The sequence below is a fragment of the Entelurus aequoreus genome, linkage group LG19 (genome assembly GCF_033978785.1).
Source record: "Entelurus aequoreus isolate RoL-2023_Sb linkage group LG19, RoL_Eaeq_v1.1, whole genome shotgun sequence".
Classification (NCBI taxonomy): Eukaryota; Metazoa; Chordata; class Actinopteri; order Syngnathiformes; family Syngnathidae; genus Entelurus; species Entelurus aequoreus.
This window is the reverse complement of record NC_084749.1, coordinates 24366221-24387395: the sequence shown is the minus strand read 5'-3', so window position 1 is coordinate 24387395 and position 21175 is coordinate 24366221. Positions and strand designations below refer to the sequence as shown.

At 41.4% G+C, this 21175-nt stretch overlaps 1 pseudogene; it reads left to right on the top strand.

Annotated features, from left to right (window-relative positions):
- Positions 1-444: 444 nt before the first annotated feature.
- LOC133635470 (uncharacterized) lies at positions 445-3774 on the top strand (annotated as a pseudogene).
- Positions 3775-21175: the final 17401 nt, after the last annotated feature.

The following is a 21175-nucleotide window of genomic DNA, read 5'->3' as shown; positions in this document are numbered from 1 at the left end:
AGTAGAGAACGACGATAAAGATCGCAACTTTTGGTATCTGACAAAAAAAAAGCCTTGCCCCTAAGTAGCGTGACGTAGTCAGTTGAACATTTCCGCAAAGTTCCCTATTGTTTACAGTGATGGCGGCCAGAAGTGAGAGCGATTCGGAACGAGAAAGCGACGATTTCCCCATTAATTTGAGCAATCACATCTGGCTGAGCCAGTGACCTCCAGGAAAGGCTGGATGACGTCCACGAAAAGAGTGGTGACAACTGGAGAGACAGTGGAGAGACAGTGGACAGCCCGGAGAGACGGCAACCGGGGTAGGGAAGGCCAGCCCCCTGACCTACAGCTCCCGCGAGGGGGCACCCAAATCTTGCTACGAAGAACCCTACAGGAAAATACCCCCAGGGATGCCCGAGAGGGGGGGAGGATGAGCATCCCAACAGGACGGATTTAATGGTTATGACCCAAGCAAATGGACAACGGATTACGAGCGCAGTCTGCATATGCGGCAAGGTCTGCAAGAACTCGAGAGGTCTGAAGATCCACCAGACTAAGATGGCCTGCCTTGGGAGGGAACAAGTGAAGCGACGCTCAGAAACGGCAGCAGATGCAACAGTTCCTGTTGTGCCTGCTGCAGAACCTGGTCAGACGGAGGAGGAGCCAGGTCCGGAGTCTCCCCACAGTACCCGGAACCTCCAAGCAACACGTTTCCCCCCACCAAGCAGAAAATCGGAACACCGCCGGGTAAAGTGGCCTGTCGCTAACAGCAAGGAGTGGACCAAGCTGGATGAGGACGTAGATGAAGCCCTGGAATCCATTTCGAAGGGTGACGCTGACCAGAAACTTCAAACCATGTGCTCCCTCATAATGAGCATAGGAGGTGAGCGTTTTGGAGTGGAACAGAAGCAAGGAGCAGCTAGAAACCCAGCAAAACTCAATCGGCGCAAAGTCAAGATAAGCGAGTTGAGGCAAGAACTCAAATCCTTAAGACGTCAGTTTAAGGCAGCCAAGGAAGAGGAGAGAACTCCTCTGTCGGAACTCACTAACATCGTAAGAAAGAAGCTCATCACGTTGAGGAGGGCCGAATGGCACCGAAGGAGGGGAAAGGAAAAGGCACGGAAGCGAAGCGCCTTCATAGGCAACCCCTTCACCTTCACTAAGAGGCTTTTGGGCCAGAAGCGAAGTGGTCACCTCGCTTGCCCTGTAGAAGAGATTGACCATCATCTCAATGCCACCTTCAGTGACTCTTCAAGAGATCAAGAGCTTGGCCCTTCTGAGGCACTGGTGACTCCAGCAGATCCAGTGTCCCAATTCAACAGTGATGAACCCACCCTGGCAGAGGTTAAGGAAGTTGTGAAAGCTGCTAGATCTGGTTCGGTCCCCGGCCCCAGCGGTGTACCCTACAAGGTCTACAAGCAGTGTCCACGGCTCCTCAAGCGTCTGTGGAAGATCTTGAAGGTGATTTGGCGGAGAGGGAAAGTCTCTGCTCAGTGGAGATACGCGGAGGGCGTCTGGATCCCGAAGGAAGAGAACTCCAGCAACATCGAGCAGTTTCGTATAATCTCGCTGCTCAGCGTTGAGAGCAAGATTTTCTTTAAGATCCTGTCCCAACGACTTACCGAGTTCCTCTTGAAGAACGCCTACATAGACACCTCTGTCCAGAAGGGGGGAGTACCTGGAGTGCCTGGGTGCCTGGAGCATACAGGAGTGGTGACACAGTTGATCCGGGAGGCAAGGGAGAACAAAGGAGATTTGGCAACTCTCTGGCTTGACTTAACCAACGCCTACGGATCTATCCCGCACAAACTTGTTGAAATAGCACTGACAAGACACCATGTTCCTGGGAAAATCTGTAACCTCATCATGGACTACTACAACAACTTCGAAGCAAGAGTCTCCTCAAGCCAAGTAACATCTGCCTGACACCGCCTAGAGAAGGGCATAATCACTGGTTGTGCAATCTCAGTGTCACTCTTCTCCTTGGCAATGAACATGATTGTCAAGTCTGCGGAGGTTGAATGCAGAGGGCCAAAATCAAGATCTGGGACCCGGCAGCCCCCCATAAGAGCTTTTATGGATGACTTGACAGTGATGACCACATCTGTGCCTGGGTGCAGGTGGCTCCTCCAGGGGCTTCAACGGCTCATCACATGGGCAAAGATGAGCTTCAAGCCAGCAAAGTCCAGGTCTCTGGTCCTAAAGAAAGGTAAAGTGGCCGACCATTTCCGCTTTACAGTTGGAGGGTACTTGATTCCAACGGTGACCGAAAGACCTGTTAAGAGCCTGGGCAAGATCTTTGATAGCTCCCTGAAGGACGCAGTGGCCTTGCAGCAGACAAAGAGCGACCTGACCTCATGGCTCACAGCCATCGACAAATCTGGTCTCCCAGGAAAGTTTAAAGCCTGGATGTACCAACACAGAGTCTTGCCTAGAATACTCTGGCCTCTGTTAATCTACGAGGTACCAATGACAACGGTTGAGGTACTAGAGAAGACCATCAGCCAGTTCCTGAGGAGATGGCTGGGGCTCCCTCGGTCCTTAAGCAGCATTGCTCTTTATGGCCATTCCACCAAGCTGCAGCTCCCTCTCAGGGGACTGTTGGAGGAATTCAAAGTCACCCGCTCCAGAGAGGTAATGATGTACAGAGACTCCGCAGATGTCAAGGTCGCCTCGGCAGGAATCGTTGTTAAGACCGGGAGGAAGTGGCAGGCACAAGAAGCCATAAGCAGAGCAGAGGCGCGGCTGAGGCACAAAACCTTGTTGGGTACTGTGGCAAGGGGAAGGGCAGGCCTCGGCAGCTTTCCAAAGCCACGTTGGGACCGGGCCCGTGGCAAGGAGAAGCGCCAACTGGTCCAAGAGGAGATCCGTGCAGAGGTGGAGGAAGAACGTTCCTGCCGGATGGTCAGCATGTCCAAACAAGGGGCGTGGACAAGGTGGGAGCATGCAGAACCTCGAAAACTCACCTGGGCAGAGCTCTGGAGAGCTGAACCTCTGCGCACAAAATTCCTCATACAGTCTGTGTACGATGTCCTCCCATGCCCCGCCAACCTGCACATCTGGGGCCTAGCAGACACTCCGGAGTGTAAACTGTGCCAGAGGAGGGGCACCTTGGAGCACATCCTGAGCTGTTGCCCAAAGGCACTAGGGGAGGGGCGGTATCGCTGGCGCCACGACCAAGTTTTAAAAGCCCTGGCGGATTCTATCTGCGCAGCGATACAAAACAGCAAGTCCCAGGCCGCCCCGAAGCAGTCAATCACCTTCATCAGAGCAGGACAGAAGGCAAGCCGCCAGCCCAACTTCTCGGAGGGCTCCTGGCCACCGCTCGTGACTGGCAGCTCCATGTTGACCTGGGAAGGCAACTCAAGTTCCCGGCCAATATCGCTTCCACGTCACTCCGCCCAGACATGGTGTTAACATCGGAGTCAACCAAGCAAGTGGTGCTACTGGAGCTGACTGTTCCCTGGGAGGAGCGAATTGACGAAGCAAATGAGCGAAAGAGGGCCAAATACGCTGAGCTCACTGTAGAGTGTCGGAGTAACGGCTGGAGAGCCCGCTGTGAACCAGTCGAGATTGGGTGCAGAGGTTTTGCTGGTCACTCACTACAGCGTGTGTTCAGAATCCTTGGCATTAGAGGACTGCAGTCGAGAAAAGCCACCAAGAACATCCTAGAGGCCGCAGAAAAGGCCTCCCGGTGGCTGTGGATCCGTAGGGGGGATCCGTGGTGCGCTACGTGGACATAGGCCGGGGTCTGATCACCCCCGGCTGGGTCGCCCGGGCGAGGGTGTCTGATGATTAAAGACCCGAAACACCCTATGACCCCGGGTTTATCACTGATGACGTGTCCAAGCATCACCGTGAGGTGTATTCAAGTTCTAGCAAGGATGATTTGTGGATGAGGAAAGTGCAAGAAAAGGACTAGTGGGGAGTGGAAGCGATTCAGATAGGGAAGATGCTGTGAGAGGCGGGTGGGACCTGATATTTAGCTGAGAATGACTACAACAGTAAATAAATACAAGACATATATATATACTCTATTAGCCACAACACAACCAGGCTTATATTTAATATTCCACAAATTAATCCCGCATAACAAACACCTAGGTGTTTGTTATGCTAGCTCCTAGCTCCTAGCTCCTAGCTCCTAGCTCCTAGCTCCCGTCCATATAACCCGCCAATACAATTCAAACACCTGCACAACACACACAATCACTCAGCCCAAAGGACCGTTCACCTAACCCAAGGTTCATAAAGCTTATATATTTACCCAAAGTTACGTACGTGACACGCACGTACTGGCAAGCGATCAAATGTTTGGAAGCGCAGCTGCGTACTCACGGTACCACGTTTGCGTCTGTGCATCCAAATCAAAGTAATCCTGGTAAGAGTCTGTGTTGTCCCAGTTCTCTACAGGCGTCTGTGTATCGAAGTCAAAGTCCTCCTGGTAAGAGTCTCTGTTGTGACTGCATCTTTCGGGAATGTAAACAGTGAAACACCGGCTGTTGTGTTGCTGACTTCCCTCGCAAAATACTTCGCCTCGCACCGACAACTTTCTTCTTTGCTTGCTCAGCTTCTTTCTCCGTAATGCAATGAACAAATTGCAACAGATTCACCAACACAGATGTCCAGAATACTGTGGAATTATGAGAAGAAAACAGAGCTATTTTGTATTGGCTTCAATGGGCTACCGATACTTCTGTTTCACTGGCTACGTCACGCGCATACGTCATCATCCGAAGGCGTTTTTTAAACGGAAGTTTAGCGGGAAATTTAAAATTGCACTTTATAAGTTAACCCGGCCGTATTGGCATGTGTTGCAATGTTAAGATTTCATCATTGATATATAAACTATCAGACTGTGTGGTCGGTAGTAGTGGGTTTCAGTAGGCCTTTAAGTCTTTCATATATATATATATATATATATACATATATATATATATATATATATATATATATATATATATATATATATATATATATATATATATATATATATATGTATATATATATATATATATATATACAGTGTTGGGTTAGTTACTGAAAACCAGTAACTAGTTACAGTTACTAGTTACTTTATTTCAAAAGTAACTCAGTTACTAACTCAGTTACTTACACCAAAAAGTAATGCGTTACTGTGAAAAGTAACTATTTAGTTACTTCTTTTTTTTCCCTTATTTTTTTTTAAGGCTCCCCTTAATGCCCTTTTAGCCTTCATTTCAGTACTGTTATTGCACTGGAGAATAATACAATCTGTTGACATGCATTTGCATCACTGAACTCTGCTAAGCAATGTGCTCTACATACAACACATAAACTCTGCTAAGCAATGTGGTCTACATACAACACATAAAGACAAAGATAAGTTTCAAAGGGCCAATTTATTTCAGGCCAGAACAAATTGACAAAACTATTTTAAATAGCGTGCGTCTGCCTCACAATTAGAAGGTCCTGAGTAGTCCTGGGTTCAATCCCGGGCAAGGGATCTTTCTGTGTGGAGTTTGCATGTTATCCCTGTGACTGCGTGGGTTCCCTCCGGGTACTCCGGCTTCATCTCCCCTCCAAAGACATGCACCTGGGGATAGGTTGATTGGCAACACTAAATTGGCCCTAGTGTGTGAATGTGAGTGTGAATGTTGTCTGTCTATCTGTGTTGGCCCTGTGATGAGGTGGCGACTTGTCCAGGGTGTACCCCGCCTTCCGCCCGATTGTAGCTGAGATAGGCTCCAGCGCCCCCCGCGACCCCAAAGGGAATAAGCGGTAGAAAATGGATGGATGGATGGATGCAACCTAATGGCACTTTAAAGGCCTACTGAAACCCACTACTACCGACCACGCAGTCTGATAGTTTATATATCAATGATGAAATCTTAACATTGCAACACATGCCAATACGGCAGGGTTAACTTATAAAGTGCAATTTTAAATTTCCCACTAAACTTCCGGTTGAAAACGTCTTTGGATGATGACGTATGCGCGTGACGTAACCAGTGAAACAGAAGTATCGGTACCCCATTGAATACAATACAAAATAGCTCTGTTTTCATCTCATAATTCCACTGTATTCTGGACATCTGTGTTGGTGAATCTTTTGCAATTTGTTTAATGAACAATGAAGACTGCAAAGAAGAAAGTTGTAGGTGGGATCGGTGTATTAGCGGCGGACTACAGCAACATAACCAGGAAGACTTTGACTCGGATAGCAGACGCCCCGAAGAGCATTTAATTTAGTCCCGTGCATTTTTTTTTACCGAACCCCGGGACGACGGGACTACGTTTATCTCAAGCCCTGGAAGTTACATTTTATTGTTTGCATTATTTGTTTCAGCATTGCACTTTGATAGATGGTCCCTCAGCTCTTTGACAGCTTTGGCTCTTTTTCAGATCAGCAGACGGACTCTAGGTCTTTCTTATTTACAGTATTTACAGTTTCTCATTTCTATTCAGACTTCCATATATATTTCATTTCCTTAACGGCTTGCCATAATATATATATATATATATATATATATATATATATATATATATATATATATATATATATATATATATATATATATATATATATATATATATATATATATATATATATATATATATATATATTATATATAAGCCAAATTATCCCGATCCAGATATTACTTTAATTCAAGTAATTAAGTAATATTTCCAGGGCTTGAATTTACAACCATTTTAGTCACATATGTGCCCAAATATTTTGAAGTTGCACATATTACATTTAAATGTAATATGTGCAACTTCAAAATATTTGGGAACAAACAATTATTGTATTGTGAGCTAAAGTCGTGGCATTAGCCTCTATGTTGTGAATTAATAACATATAGGCTAATGCCATGACTTTCATTGTGTTTCAGTGTATCTTGAAGGATCATGCAAGTATTTGTTTCTTGTTGATGCTGTAAACAAAATGTCACTGTGCAAACCCATGTTTGTTGTTGTACTGAACACAGATTGAAAATAAACCGACTGAAATAATAATAATAACAATGAATCATTTCTAAGTCTTTGATAGCCGTTTGTGAAGTTTTGTGCTCGTGCGCTACGTTCGCTCGCATGCTTTGCATCTCCTGGGGGCTAATCCCCCCTGTCCTTAAAAGCTAGTGACGCCCCTGCTATAACATATAGAACATGCTATACGTTTACCAAACAATCTGTCACTCCTAATCGCTAAATCCGATGAAATCTTATACGTCTAGTCTCTTACGTGAATGAGCTAAATAATATTATTTGATATTTTACGGTAATGTGTTAATAATTTCACACATTAGTCGCTTATGAGTATAAGTCGCATCCCCGGCCAAACTATGAAAAAAACTGCGACTTATAGTCCGAATAATACGGTAATTATTATTGTACAAAAGACTGTCTCTGTAACGCTTGTTTTCTTTTTGGGTCATTGGGTTGCTTGAGTGTAGTTCACTTTTACGACACTGGAGGGGGCATTGGACGCATCATTGCATCAGGAAGCTCTGAAAGTGACGTGAACTTCGTTGTAAGTACAGAGTGAGTTACTTTATATACACTTTAATCTCACTTGCTATGTGCTTAAAACTGTATTGCAACTCATTTTGTCTGTTTTATTGTAGTCAAATGGCTGTTTGGCATCAAGTTCACAAGCTACCTGCTAGCTGAATATCATACAAACAGGCCCCAACCAGGCCTGGTTGGGGCCTGTTTGTAGCATTGGACATGTTTGTTAGCCCCAATTTCCAATTCTGAATTATTGTTGTGATGCTTTTTACATTCTATTAATCATTACATTACTTAGGGCTGGGGTGTTAAAATTCTGTGCATTTATGTACATGTGTATACATAGCCAAATGATGTACAAAACCCAAAACCAATGAAGTTGGCATGTTGTGTAAATTGTAAATAAAAACAGAATACAATGATTTGCAAATCCCTTTCAACTTATATTCAGTTGAATAGACTGCAAAGACAAGATATTTAATATTCGAACTGAGAAACTTATTTTTTTTCAAAAATAAATAACTTAACAATTTAATGTCAGCAACACATTACAAAAAAGTTGGCAAAGGGGCATTTTTACCACTGTGTTACAAGGCCTTTCCTTTTAACAACACTCAGTAAACGTTTGGGAACTGAGGAGACCAATATTTGAAGCTTTTCAGGTGGAATTCTTTCCCATTCTTGCTTGATGTACAGCTTAAGTTGTTCAACAGTCCGGGGTCGCCGTTGTCGTATTTTACGCTTCATAATGTGCCACACATTTTCAATGGGAGACAGGTCTGGACTACAGGCAGGCCAATCTAGTACCCACACTCTTTTACTACAAAGCCACGCTGTTGTAACATGTGCAGAATGTGGCTTGGGATTTTCTTGCTGAAATAAGACGTTGCTTGGATGGCAACATATATTGCTCCAAAACCGGTATGTACCTTTCAGCATTAATGGTGCCTTCACAGATGTGTAAGTTACCCATGCCTTTAGCATTAATACACCCCCATACCATCACAGATGCTGGCTTTTTAACTTTGTGCCTACAACAGTCCGGATGGTTGAGTTGAGTTGAGTTGAGTTTGTGTTTATTTCGAACATGCATGCATACAACATGATGAATCACAATTTCCAGTTTCTCTATTCAACATGTCCGAAAAGGAGTAGGAAGAAGCAGAGCTTATTTAATCCTACCCTTTTTCCTTTGCATAGCAGTTGCTAAAAGTTATTTTCCTCTTTGTTCCGGAGGACACGACGTCCACAGTTTCCAAAAACAATTTGAAATGTGGACTCGTCAGACCACAGAACATTTTTCCACTTTGCATCAGTCCATCTTAGATGAGCTCGGGCCAGCGAAGCCGGCTGCGTTTCTGGGTGTTGTTGATAAATGGCTTTCGCTTTGCATAGTAGAGTTTTAACTTGCACTTACAGATTTAGCGACAAACTGTAGTTACTGACAATGGTTTTCTGAAGTGTTCCTGAGCCCATGTGGTGATATCCTTTACACACTGATATCGCTTTTTGATGCAGTACCGCCTGAGGAATCGAAGATCACGGGCATTCAATGTTGGTTTTCGGCCTTGCCGTGATTTCTCCAGATTCTCTGAACCTTTTGATGATATTACAGACCGTAGATGGTGAAATCCATAAGTTCCTTGCAATAGCTCGTTGAGAAATGTTGTTCTTAAACCGTTTAACAATTTGCTCAAGCATTTGTTCACAAAGTGGTGACCCTCGCCTCATCCTTGTTTGTGAATGACTGAGCATTTCATGGACGCTGCTTTTATACCCAATCATGGCACCCACCTGTTCCCAATTAGACTGTTCACCTGTGGGATGTTCCAAATAAGTGTTTGATGAGCATTCCTCAACTTTCTCAGTCTTTTTTGCCACTTGTGCCAGCTTTTTTGAAACATGTTGCAGGCATCAAATTCCAAATGAGTTAATATTTGCAAAAAATTAAAGGCCTACTGAAACCCACTACTACCGACCACGCAGTCTGATAGTTTATATATCAATGATGAAATCTTAACATTGCAACACATGCCAATACGGCCGGGTTAACTTATAAAGTGACATTTAAAACTTCCCGGGAAATATCCGGCTGAAACGTCGCGGTATGATGACGTATGCGCGTTACGAAGTCAGAGTAACGGAAGTTATGGTACCCGTAGAATCCTATACAAAAAGCTCTGTTTTCATTTCATAATTCCACAGTATTCTGGACATCTTTTGCAATTTGTTTAATGAACAATGAAGGCTGCAAAGAAGACAGTTGTAGGTGGGATCGGTGTATTAGCAGCGGACTAAAGCAACACAACCAGGAGGACTTTGTTGGAGCGCTAGCCGCGCTAGCCACGCAAGCCGCGCTAGCAGCCGACCTCACCTCCGGGCCGCCAAACGCATCGGGTGAAGTCCTTCGTCCTTCTGCCGATCGCTGGAACGCAGGTGAGCACGGGTGTTGATGAGTAGATGAGGGCTGGCTGGCGTAGGTGGAGAGCTAATGTTTTTAGCATAGCTCTGTGAGGTCCCGTTGCTAAGTTTATAAGTTAGCTTCAATGGCGTCGTTAGCACAGCATTGTTAACCTTCGCCAGCCTGGAAAGCATTAACCGTGTATTTACATGTCCACGGTTTAATAGTATTGTTGATTTTCTATCTATCCTTCCAGTCAGGGGTTTATTTTTTTGTTTCTATATGCAGTTAAAGCACGATGCTATCACGTTAGCTCGTAGCTAAAGCATTTCGCCGATGTATTGTCGTGGAGATAAAAGGCACTGAATGTCCATTTCGCGTTCTCGACTCTCATTTTCAAGAGGATATAGTATCCGAGGTGGTTTAAAATACAAATCCGTGATCCACAAAAAAAAAAGGAGAGTGTGGAATCCAATGAGCCAGCTTGTACCTAAGTTACGGTCAGAGCGAAAAAAGATACGTCCATCACTGTCTCTCAAGTCCTTCAATGTAACGTTCCTCATATACGAATCTTTCATCCTCGCTCAAATTAATGGGGTAATCATCACTTTCTCGGTCCGAATCTCTCTCGCTCCATTGTAAACAATGGGGAATTGTGAGGAATACTAGCTCCTGTGACGTCACGCTACTTCCGGTACAGGCAAGGCTTTTTTTTATCAGCGAGCAAAAGTTGCGAACTTTATCGTCGATTTTCTCTACTAAATCCTTTCAGCAAAAATATGGCAATATCGCGAAATGATCAAGTATGACACATAGAATGGATCTGCTATTCCCGTTTAAATAAAAAAAAAACATTTCAGTAGGCCTTTAAGTTTACCAGTTTAAAATGTTAAATATCTTGTCTTGCAGTCTATTCAATTAAATATAGGTTGAAACGCATTTGCAAATCATTGTATTCTGTTTTTATTTACGATTTACACAACGTGCCAACTTCACTGGTTTTGGGTTTTGTATATTTCAACAGACATGTAGCAGGCTTGTGCCTATATTTCATAGCATTGTGGTCACTTTAGTTGATTTATAATGATTGTAATTGTTTTGTAGAGGAAACCACACACACACAAACAAACAACTCATGCTTGTCTTCAATAGACAGTTGAAACTACAAATCTGGACTTGGACAATCTATTATTTCTCCTGCACTCACCTGAATGCATGATTGCTGTCCTGACCCGACATCCTGAAGTGATTGTTAATCCATATTAAACCAGTCATAGTCATCACTATAATTATTATTATTATTAATTATTAAGGGTGCTATTTCTATTGGTATTTGTATTGTTCCCTTTGTAGTGCAATAATGTTCATTGTCATTTCTGTGTTATTAGTATTTACTTCTTTAACTGCTTCTTTGCTATCACTTCTCATATCATATTTGTACACATTGTATTTGCTGTTGTTGTCGTCTGTCTGTCTTATCTCACTCTTGTCCCCGCAATTTCCCCCTCTGTCTTCTTTTTATTCTCTTCTTTCCATCCCGTCCTGCTGCGGTCCTGCTGCGCCAAACAATAATATAAATCCTTTTAATAAAGTCAAATACAAATAAGGCAACAAGAGAACTGTCCCACACTTCTCTTTTGTAAAGTAAATCTCTACAGCAGATATGGGCATCAACAACATAATTTGCCTGAGTGGCTGGACAGGACAAAAAATAAATGATTAAATAGGAATAAAGCTACCATAGCGGTAGCTTAGCTATTAGCATGCATGTTCCAGGCTTGCTCTCGGCGTGTAACATGTTTAGCCTGGTCCTCCAGTGTACTTGATAATGATAGTTAAAACACTAAAAACACAGGTTTTTTTGCCAAAATGTAGGTGAATATTATTAGCCTAAAAGGACCTTATTATGCAAAGGCAACTTTTCTTACCTATTGGTGCCTGCTGTTGTGTATTTGGGACCCGAAATTTTGAAATCAAACCGTGGAGTCATTGCGGAGATACTTAAATAAACAATCTTGCCTTCCTTCATACTTCCTCTAAACGAGCAAAGTGCTTTTGGGGAGTCCGCCATCGTATTTTACGCTGTAGTTAATAAGCTCTTTTTTTCCACTATCCTCTTGTTGTGGGGCAGACTGGCTCGCACATGCTCATGCCTCCTCTGCTGTTGCCATTTCTAATGCATAGTAGCGTGTAGTTCAAATTTAATCAGCCAGTAGACTCGATATGGAAGCCTTAAAAACTACAACATGGGGAAAAAATGAAACGTGTGCTGCCTCACGGCAACTTCATAGCTGAGGTATGCGCATTTCCACAAGCTGTTGATACTTTAGCTACACACATAAGTGATGCTGGGTAACAGTTCACATAAAAAAGTGCCAAATTTTACTCCTCAGACTGATTAATGTGCCCATCAGAGACATATGACCAATTGGGAAGATGTCACGTAAGAACCTCTCTTGTATTGTATTATTATATTGAGTAATCAAATCAGTCTTTAGTATCCTGTGTGATATGCTGGCAAAGATTAAAAACAAATCCATCCATCCATTTTCTCCCACAATTGTCCCTCTCTGGATGAAACTCTAATCTGACTCATGTGAGCAGCCTATCATTTTTTTTCATGTTGTTATAAGTTACAACAATGATTTTACATTGCGGTAAAGTTTTACGCATCATTTTAGCGTAAAACTAAATGGGTAACATGTTGCAGCACTAATTTCCCGGCGTCAGTTTTGACCACGCACATTTATCTTCCTCTTCACTTTCTTCCAGACACAGCAGTTTACTTTTTCATTCCCGCCTGCCTTCAGTTCTTGGAGACACAACAATATGCCTGATAAGCACTCCAGCAAATCAATAAAATCAACAGAGCTCACCTTTGTGCATTCACGCACAGCATAAAACGTTTGGTGGACAAAATGAGACGAAAAAGGAGTGGCATAAAACACGTCTTTCTGTGGCAGCATCAGAGAAAGTTGTACATGTAAACAAACTACGATGAGTTCAAGGATCGCTGAAATTAGTAGGACAGAACGGTGCTTGCCAAATACTCTCATCAGTGAAGTATGTTTAATATAAACATTGGGGATTTCTAACAATCAGGAAGGTTTGTGTCACGGTTGTTCACCTACAGAAAATATATTAAAACCAAAAATATATATTTTTTGTAATTTTTTTCCATTTTCACACATCTCTGAAAGAGGTCCAGGGAGCCACGAGGGTGGCGCTAAGAGCCGCGGATTGCTGATCCCAGCCCCATTTGTATAATTTTAGAAGCGTGGGTGACTCTGATTCTCGCCCCATACAATCATAATTTGTGTAACTTAAAACAAAATGTGTTTATACAGTATGACTCCTGGTCCCGGCGAGATTATAGTTTACTGAAAATTATTTTATATTTATGCCAGGGCTATAAAAAAGGATACGAAAGACTTTGACTCTTGTCAGCTAACTCAATGTAAACATTATTACAATATACAGGCGAGTGTCATGTCTGTGATCATGTTTTGTTTAAGTTATGTTCTGTTTGGTTTTTGGACTCTTTTTAGTTCCTGCTTTTTCACTCCCTTGTCTTGTTTCCATGGTTACCCATTAGTTTCACCTGTTCCACATTTGGACTCACACACCTGTCACCAATCATGTCACTGTTATTTAAAGCCTGTCTTTTTCTGTTGGTCGGCCTGGCGACATGAACTCTGTTTACCTCTGTCATTTTCATGCCCTGCTTATTCCATAGTGTTTGCTTCGTGCCATGCCACGTAAGTTTTTGTTCTGCTCTTGTCACAGTAAGTGTTTATTAGTTTCACGTCCATAGTTTTGCCTTTGTGCTAGTTTTGTTTTCTTAGCCAAGTTTATCTCCGCCCGTGAGCGCGCCTTTTGTTTGTACCCCTTTTTGTAGTTTGTTAGTGTTAAAATGAATATGTATCTACCTTCATGCAAAGTCCGGTCCAGCTTTTGTTGCATCTCGGGAAAACAAACAACCCATAGTCCACGTTATGACAGCGAGGACGGTCGCTGCCGTGCAACATCTGACAGGGGTACGTTGTCCCTGGCATGAAGACATTGTGGCAAAATGATCGCCTGTATAAATTGAATAGACGTTCTCAAATATATGAATAACATTAAATGCATTGGCGGAAAAAAATACATTTTGTTCTTTTGTTGTTTTGTTCAACTTTTTTTTTTCATTGTTAAAAACAATCCAAATGGTTGTTCATGTGTCTTTGACTCTCTAATGGGCACATCAATCAATCTGAGGAGTAAAAGTTACCACCTTTTTATGTGAACTGTTACCCAGCATCACTTATGTGGGTAGCTAAAGTGTCCACAGCCGGTAGAAATGTGCCTACACCAGCTATGAAGTAGCAGTGAGTCAGTGCACATTTCCACGTCGATGTCAGTTTTGATACATTTCCCCTTTGCCGGCAGGTTTGTGTGTGTACGCAAGCTTTGTACAAACCCGTTTTACACGAACACGCTCATGACATGATTACACATTTCCTGACTTAATTTATCAAGTTATTATCCATCTTTGTAGTACAGATCGTTACACATCTGCACTGACTGACTTAGTAAAACTAAGAAGATAAAAGATGTAAACTGTACTTCAATTCAATTTGTGGTAATACCCATAGGAGGAAAAATACCCTCACAATATTGTGAGGGCGGAGGTAAACAGTTGTCACACCATTATTTGGGACTGAACAATAAAAAATATTGCTCAGATTGTGCAAGATTTAGGTTGATTTCAGCCAAAAAAGGTTTTATAATCAAAAAAAGGAAACTAAAACTTAAGGAAATTCAAAGAAAACTTAGTTTTTCAATTAAAAATTTTAAAATATATAAACAAAAAAAGGTATTTTAATTAGAGTTTGCAAACATGATTTTTGTTTGCAAATCTTATTTTTTTTGTCTATTATTTTGTTGGAACTAAACCTTTCTGGACAACAGGGAGGCAACTTGAAAATACAATATACAATAAAAATATTATACAATTATTGAGGCATACAATTAAAGAAAATTGTTGTAATCTACATTTAACACATGTTGTCAATATGTATTGGATATGCTGTAGTGTAAATGTTGTGTACATTTTGCTCCAAAGTTCTATTTTCAACCCCCTTTCTGAGAATGTCTGCAAACGATTTGTTTGTGATGGCGTTCCTTTTAGTACAGAAACCAGTTCCATTGGCAGCAAAACAGGCCCAGAGCATAATACTACCACCGCCATGCTTGACGGTAGGGATGGTGTTCCTGGGATTAAAGGCCTCACCTTTTCTCCTCCAAACATATTGCTGGGTATTGTGGCCAAACAGCTTAATTTTTGTTTCATCTGACATCACATGGACAAAGATAAGACCTTCTGGAGGAAAGTTCTGTGGTCAGATGAAACAAAAATTGAGCTGTTTGACCACAATACCCAGCAATATGTTTGTAGGAGAAAAGGTGAGGCCTTTAATTCCAGGAACACCATCCCTACCGTCAAGCATGGCGGTGGTAGTATTATGTTCTGGGCCTGTTTTGCTGCCAATGGAACTGGTGCTTTATAGAGAGTAAATAGGACAATGAAAAAGGAGGATTATCTCCAAATTCTTCAGGACAACCTAAAATCATCAGTCCAGAGGTTGGGTCTCGGGCGCAGTTGGATGTTCCAACAGGACAATGACCCCAAACACACATCAAAAGTGGTAAAGAAATGGCTAAATCAGGCTAGAACTAAGATTTTAGAATGGCCTTCCCAAAGTCCTGACTTAAACGTGTGGACAATAAGGGTGTAACGGTACGTGTTTTGTATTGAACCGTTTCGGTACGGGGCTTTCGGTTCGGTACAGGGGTGTACCGAACGAGTTTCTAAGCTAAAGTCTTAACAAGCTGCTTTGCTCTTTCTGCCTCTGTCTCAGCACCCAGCATTGTCCCACCCACACAACCATCTGATTGGTACACACAAAGCGTTAACAGCCAATCAGCAGTGCATATTCAGAGTGGTAACAGCCAATCAGCAGTGCGTATTCAGAGTGGTAACAGCCAATCAGCAGTGCGTATTCAGAGTGGTAACAGCCAATCAGCAGTGCGTATTCAGAGCGGTAACAGCCAATCAGCAGTACGTATTCGGAGCGCATGTAGTCAGCACTTCAGTGTCGAGCAGATAGGTGTTTAGCAAGTGAGCATCAGGCAGCTATCTCTCCCCAAATGATAATAAACACCTCCCAGTCAACTACTAGTAACATCACTATGAGCCCGTTGACCTTCTAGAAACTTAAACTGCAGCTCAGCTCGCTCGCAGTCCTGGCTTGAGGTGAAGGCTAATTAGCTTTGATCGTAGCGTTAGCTCATTTTGCGGTGTGCGTGTGTGTGTGCGTGCGTGTGTGTGTGTGTAGTCTCTCACATGTTGATAAAAATATAACAATTATATTTTGTTGTTTTCTTACTGTACCGAAAATGAACCAAACCGTGACCTCTAAACCGAGGTACGTACCGAACCAAAGTTTTTGTGTACCGTTACACCCCTAGTGGACAATGCTGAAGAAACAAGTCCATGTCAGAAAACCAACACATTTTGCTAAACTGCACCAATTTTGTCAGGAGAAGTGGTCAAAAATTCAACCAGAAGCTTGCCAGAAGCTGTTGGATGGCTACCAAAAGCACCTTATTGCAGTGAAACTTGCCAAGGGACATGTAGCCAAATATTAACATTGCTGTATGTATGCTTTTGACCCAGCAGATTTGGTCACATTTTCAGTAGACCCATAATAAATTCATAAAAGAACCAAACTTCATGAATGTTTTTTGTGACCAACAAGTATGTGCTCCAATCACTCTATCACAAAAAAATAAAGAGTTGTAGAAATTATTGAAAACTCAAGACAGCCATGTCATTATGTTCTTTACAAGTGTATGTAAACTTTTGACCACAACTGTGTGTGTGTGTGTGTGTGTATATATATATATATATATATCTTGTAGACAACCATCATCGCTGTTTTGTTTTCAGTCCGACACCATCAAAAATAAACTTCATCAACATTAAAAAGATTAATCGGTCACAACGTTAGGTACACCTGCACCTTCTGGAATTAATACAAAACCACATAAATTTAAAAAGCTCATATGGCAGCATTTATCTCACACGTCAATGTTATTGTCCGCTCACCACATTTGGATTAAAATAATATTTTAATCTAATATTAATGTAATCTATTCCACCAATCCCGACAATGCTATAATACTCAAACATTTGTTTTTTTCTATATGGAGCAGTACTTGTAAGTGTTGTTGAAACTTACACTTAATATTTTTGTTTTAAGGGTTAATATTTTTTGTTGAAAATTATTATGGTTGTGAATTCATTTTACATTTTTTGTAAATAAGACACATTTTGTACTATTAAAAGGGGCAATTTATTTCCTATGTTACACCGCTATTCTCGCGAGGTTTGGTTTACTATTAGAGACTGCGAGACCTGCATTCGCCCAGACACGAAAAAGACTTTGAGCAAGCCATCAGCAGCAGCAAGAACATTTCGCTAGCTGAACAAGGTATTTTGTTATATTGTGTCGAATTGTTCTGTATATTTATAAAGTACATTGGTTTAATTATTGTACGCTTATTTAGTATGCACAAGACTGAAGTATTTGCTGCCCAAGAACCTCCGAAGTGGCAGGCGGCCACGAGGTAGCTATTTTGTTTAGCACTTTATTTTCCTGTGACTGAACTATGTCTAAAGCATTGTATTTCATGTCTTGTCCTGTAGTTTTCACGGCATAAACCCAGTAAAGAGCCCGTCTTTAAGAAGCCGTGCCAGTGTTGTCATTTCGGAGTCACAGTACTTTTCTGACTGTGTCACTGATATTGTTTATAGTAAGGCCTAATTAAACACAGACAGAATTCCAGTATATGCCACAACGTGAAAATTGTGCTCCCCAAAAGGAATTTGGAATTGGTTTCCAAATAAATAGCTGCCAGTCATCCACGCGAAAATTAGTGAAGTGTTTGACTGAGACTTGTTTGAAGAGGGCGCAGTTGCTCTCAAGGCCACACTGTTGTGTGACATGTAGTGCATTAACCTTTTTTACCCCCAGAAAAGTAAGACCAGACAGCAGAATGGAAAATACCTTTTAGAATCCATAAAGTGATTGGGGGAAAATAATTACTTTCCTACGGCAGCAAATGTTACAAGCTAATATTTTGGATGCAATTTGTGATTGGTTGGTTTGTTATAGTAGTTGGTTGACAAATGAACAAATACTGGAGTGTGTCAGTCTTAATTTTTTTTCACTGTATAGGCTGTATAAGCTATATTCATATATCCATCCATGTGGCAATTTTCTATCTGCTGTGCAGTCCTGGGTTCAAATTGGAAGCTGGAGCTTATCCCAGCTGATTTATGCATATGCATGAGCCTATGACAGGGCTGCCCACACTTTTTTCTGCAGGCGAGCTACGTTTCAATTGACCAAGTCGAGGGGATCTACCTCATTCATATACATAATTTATATTTATTTATTTATGAAAGATTTGTTTTTGTAAACAAGTTAAATGTGTTTAATGGTAATACAAGCGTGTTTAACACATATAGAATCCATTCTTTCATGAAGACAAGAATATAAGTTGGTGTATTACCTGATTCTGATGACTTGCATTGATTGGAATCAGACAGTAGTACTGATAGCGTCCATATTTTTAAATGGAGGAGAAATAAAGTCCTCCTTTCTGTCCAATACCACATGAAAGTGGTTGGTTTTTGGCATCTTATTTGTCCAGCTTCCATACTCCTTTTTATACACTTTACAAGAAATACATTGGTGGCAAACTCCGTGGCTTGCTAGCTTGTACACGCCAGCTTTCTGAGACTCTTATGTTGTTAGTGCAGGCAGGATGAAGCAGCGCTTTTATTGTGAAGATAGGAACTGTGCAGTCGGTCTTGACGGCAGGTACGGCGCGAGAGTCTGTTGAAACAAAAAGTGTTTCTCGCCTTCCTGATGGTCATTTTTTCTTAATAATGATCTCGCAGCAGTCAGCGTCATCTCACGAGACCCTCGGGTGCCGTGAATGTCAATCAAGTGACGAAAGTGACGTCTTGATGAAGATTGATGATTGCTAATTTTTAGGTATCTTTTTTTAATGCCTGGCTGGCGATCGACTGACACACCCTCCACGATCGACGGGTAGCTCGCGATCGACGTAATGGGCACCCCTGACCTATGCCATGCTCAAATCCAGCTCTTGCAAATGTGTCGGGGCAAGGGAAGTATGCATTACAGTGCTTGAGTGCAGCACCGAGCATCAGACTAGGTTTAGAGGGGTTTACGTATTCCTTGGATTCTTACACATGCTCAGATGCAGGTGGCGCATAAAGTCTACAGGAGAGCACAACTTGACAGAACGCCAGCTCAAAATATTGCGATTCCCGTCTCAGCATTTAAGAAAGTAGAAGTAGTCTCCATCCATCCACCCATTTTCCGCCGCAATAGAAGCAGTCTCACCATGGGAATTCGATATACGATACAGTATGATACTATGATGGCTAATGACGATGACAATATCTTCATATGGTGAGGCTGTTATAAGGTGGGAACAAATACAAAAAAAATACACCTTGTAGCATGATTTAAACAGAAAACAAGGAGCAATGGTGTAAACACAATGGCACTGTATTAGTGCAACATTACTGTCAACAAATGTTGTTAGGTGACAGTGACACTACTTCAAATTAATTCAGAAAACTTGATACATCATGTCTGTCGTGTACAGTAGGCCACATATTTTTGGTAGAAATATATACTAAAAACTAGAAAATTGTAAAAATGTAAACCTCCGCCAAAAAACACATCTCCCGCTAATAAAGAATCCATATAACAAATCTTGAAACCACACAGTAATCTGGATCACCCCTAACATCGTTTCACTTGTTTCTTATGAAACATTTCCTAAAAGTTGAATCAAAATCTGCCCATTGTTTCTTTTTTTTCTTTTCTTTTTTTAAAATTTTAAACAACATAAAAAAAAAGACACAAGATGCACTTACCATTAGTGCATCAACCCAAGAAAACCCTCCCTCCCCATTCACACTCATTTACACAAAGGGGGCTGTCTCTTTCTGTTATTAAAAAACTTCTGGTTCCTACAATATAGAATAATACAGTCTGCAAGGGATACAGTCTTTAGAGCACACATGATTGTGTGTGGTGCTGGTCCACTAACATTTTCATTAGTTACTATTTTTTATGTAATTGTTTTTATATTGCTTTACTTTCAAACAAAACAAACAAAGGACCTTAACTTCACCAGACCGGGTTGTTAATGAAATCAGATTGTTCAAAAGTTACCTGGTTTAAAACCAGGTCCAGTTCAGATTACGTCCAGATCAGGCTCAGCAACACACACCTTCACCCATGTACACCAAAAACCAGGAAACACAACAGGTTGCATACAATCCACAAACAAAAATACATTTTCAAATTAAGCACCCATGTACTGTCCAGATCACATCCAAGTCGAACTCAGCAACACATACCTTCATTTATGTACACTTAAAATAGGAAATACAACAACAGATTGCATATCATATATAAACATAATTACATTTTCAAAATAACCCTTTGAGGACTTCCCATCTTTTTTTATGTTTTTTGGCATCATTATCGTTTTCAACCATATAATTTTCTAAAGTTAAAAAATACTGAATAAATGTTTTAAAGAAAGAAATACTAAGTGAATATCTGTTTTTGGCCTTAAAAATAAACCTTTTACCGAGTACTATAATTAAATTGACTAAATCATGACTGTCAATGAACTCTCCTAAAATAACAGAAACCACATCCAGCTTCATAAACAAACCAATCTTTAAACACATGTTTTCAACTTCCACCCAAAACGAAGACACAATATGACAATACCAAAACAAATGTAGGGTGGATTCAGGCTCCTGACAACAAAATCGGCAATCATCTGACTCTGTCATATTCCATATTTTTAACATTTTTCCCGTGGGTGGGAAGTTATAAATAATTTTAATTTGAAAATAACGATTTTGCACATCGATAGTGGTTTTGTAGATTATTTTGAATATTGCATCCCACGGCAACGGGCAGTCAAAAAAGTCCTCCCATTTTCCATATGTGTTGTATGGGGCAGCCTTCAAAGATTTCTTTATTAAATAAAACTTATATATTTTTCTATTTATTTTAGTTCTTTTTTGCCAACTAGAATTTCTTATTAAGGGTTTACAAACTAATAATTTAGCAGTTCCATAATTAATTTGTTTCCATCTTTTCCCAATGACTCCAGTTAGTTGATTAAATG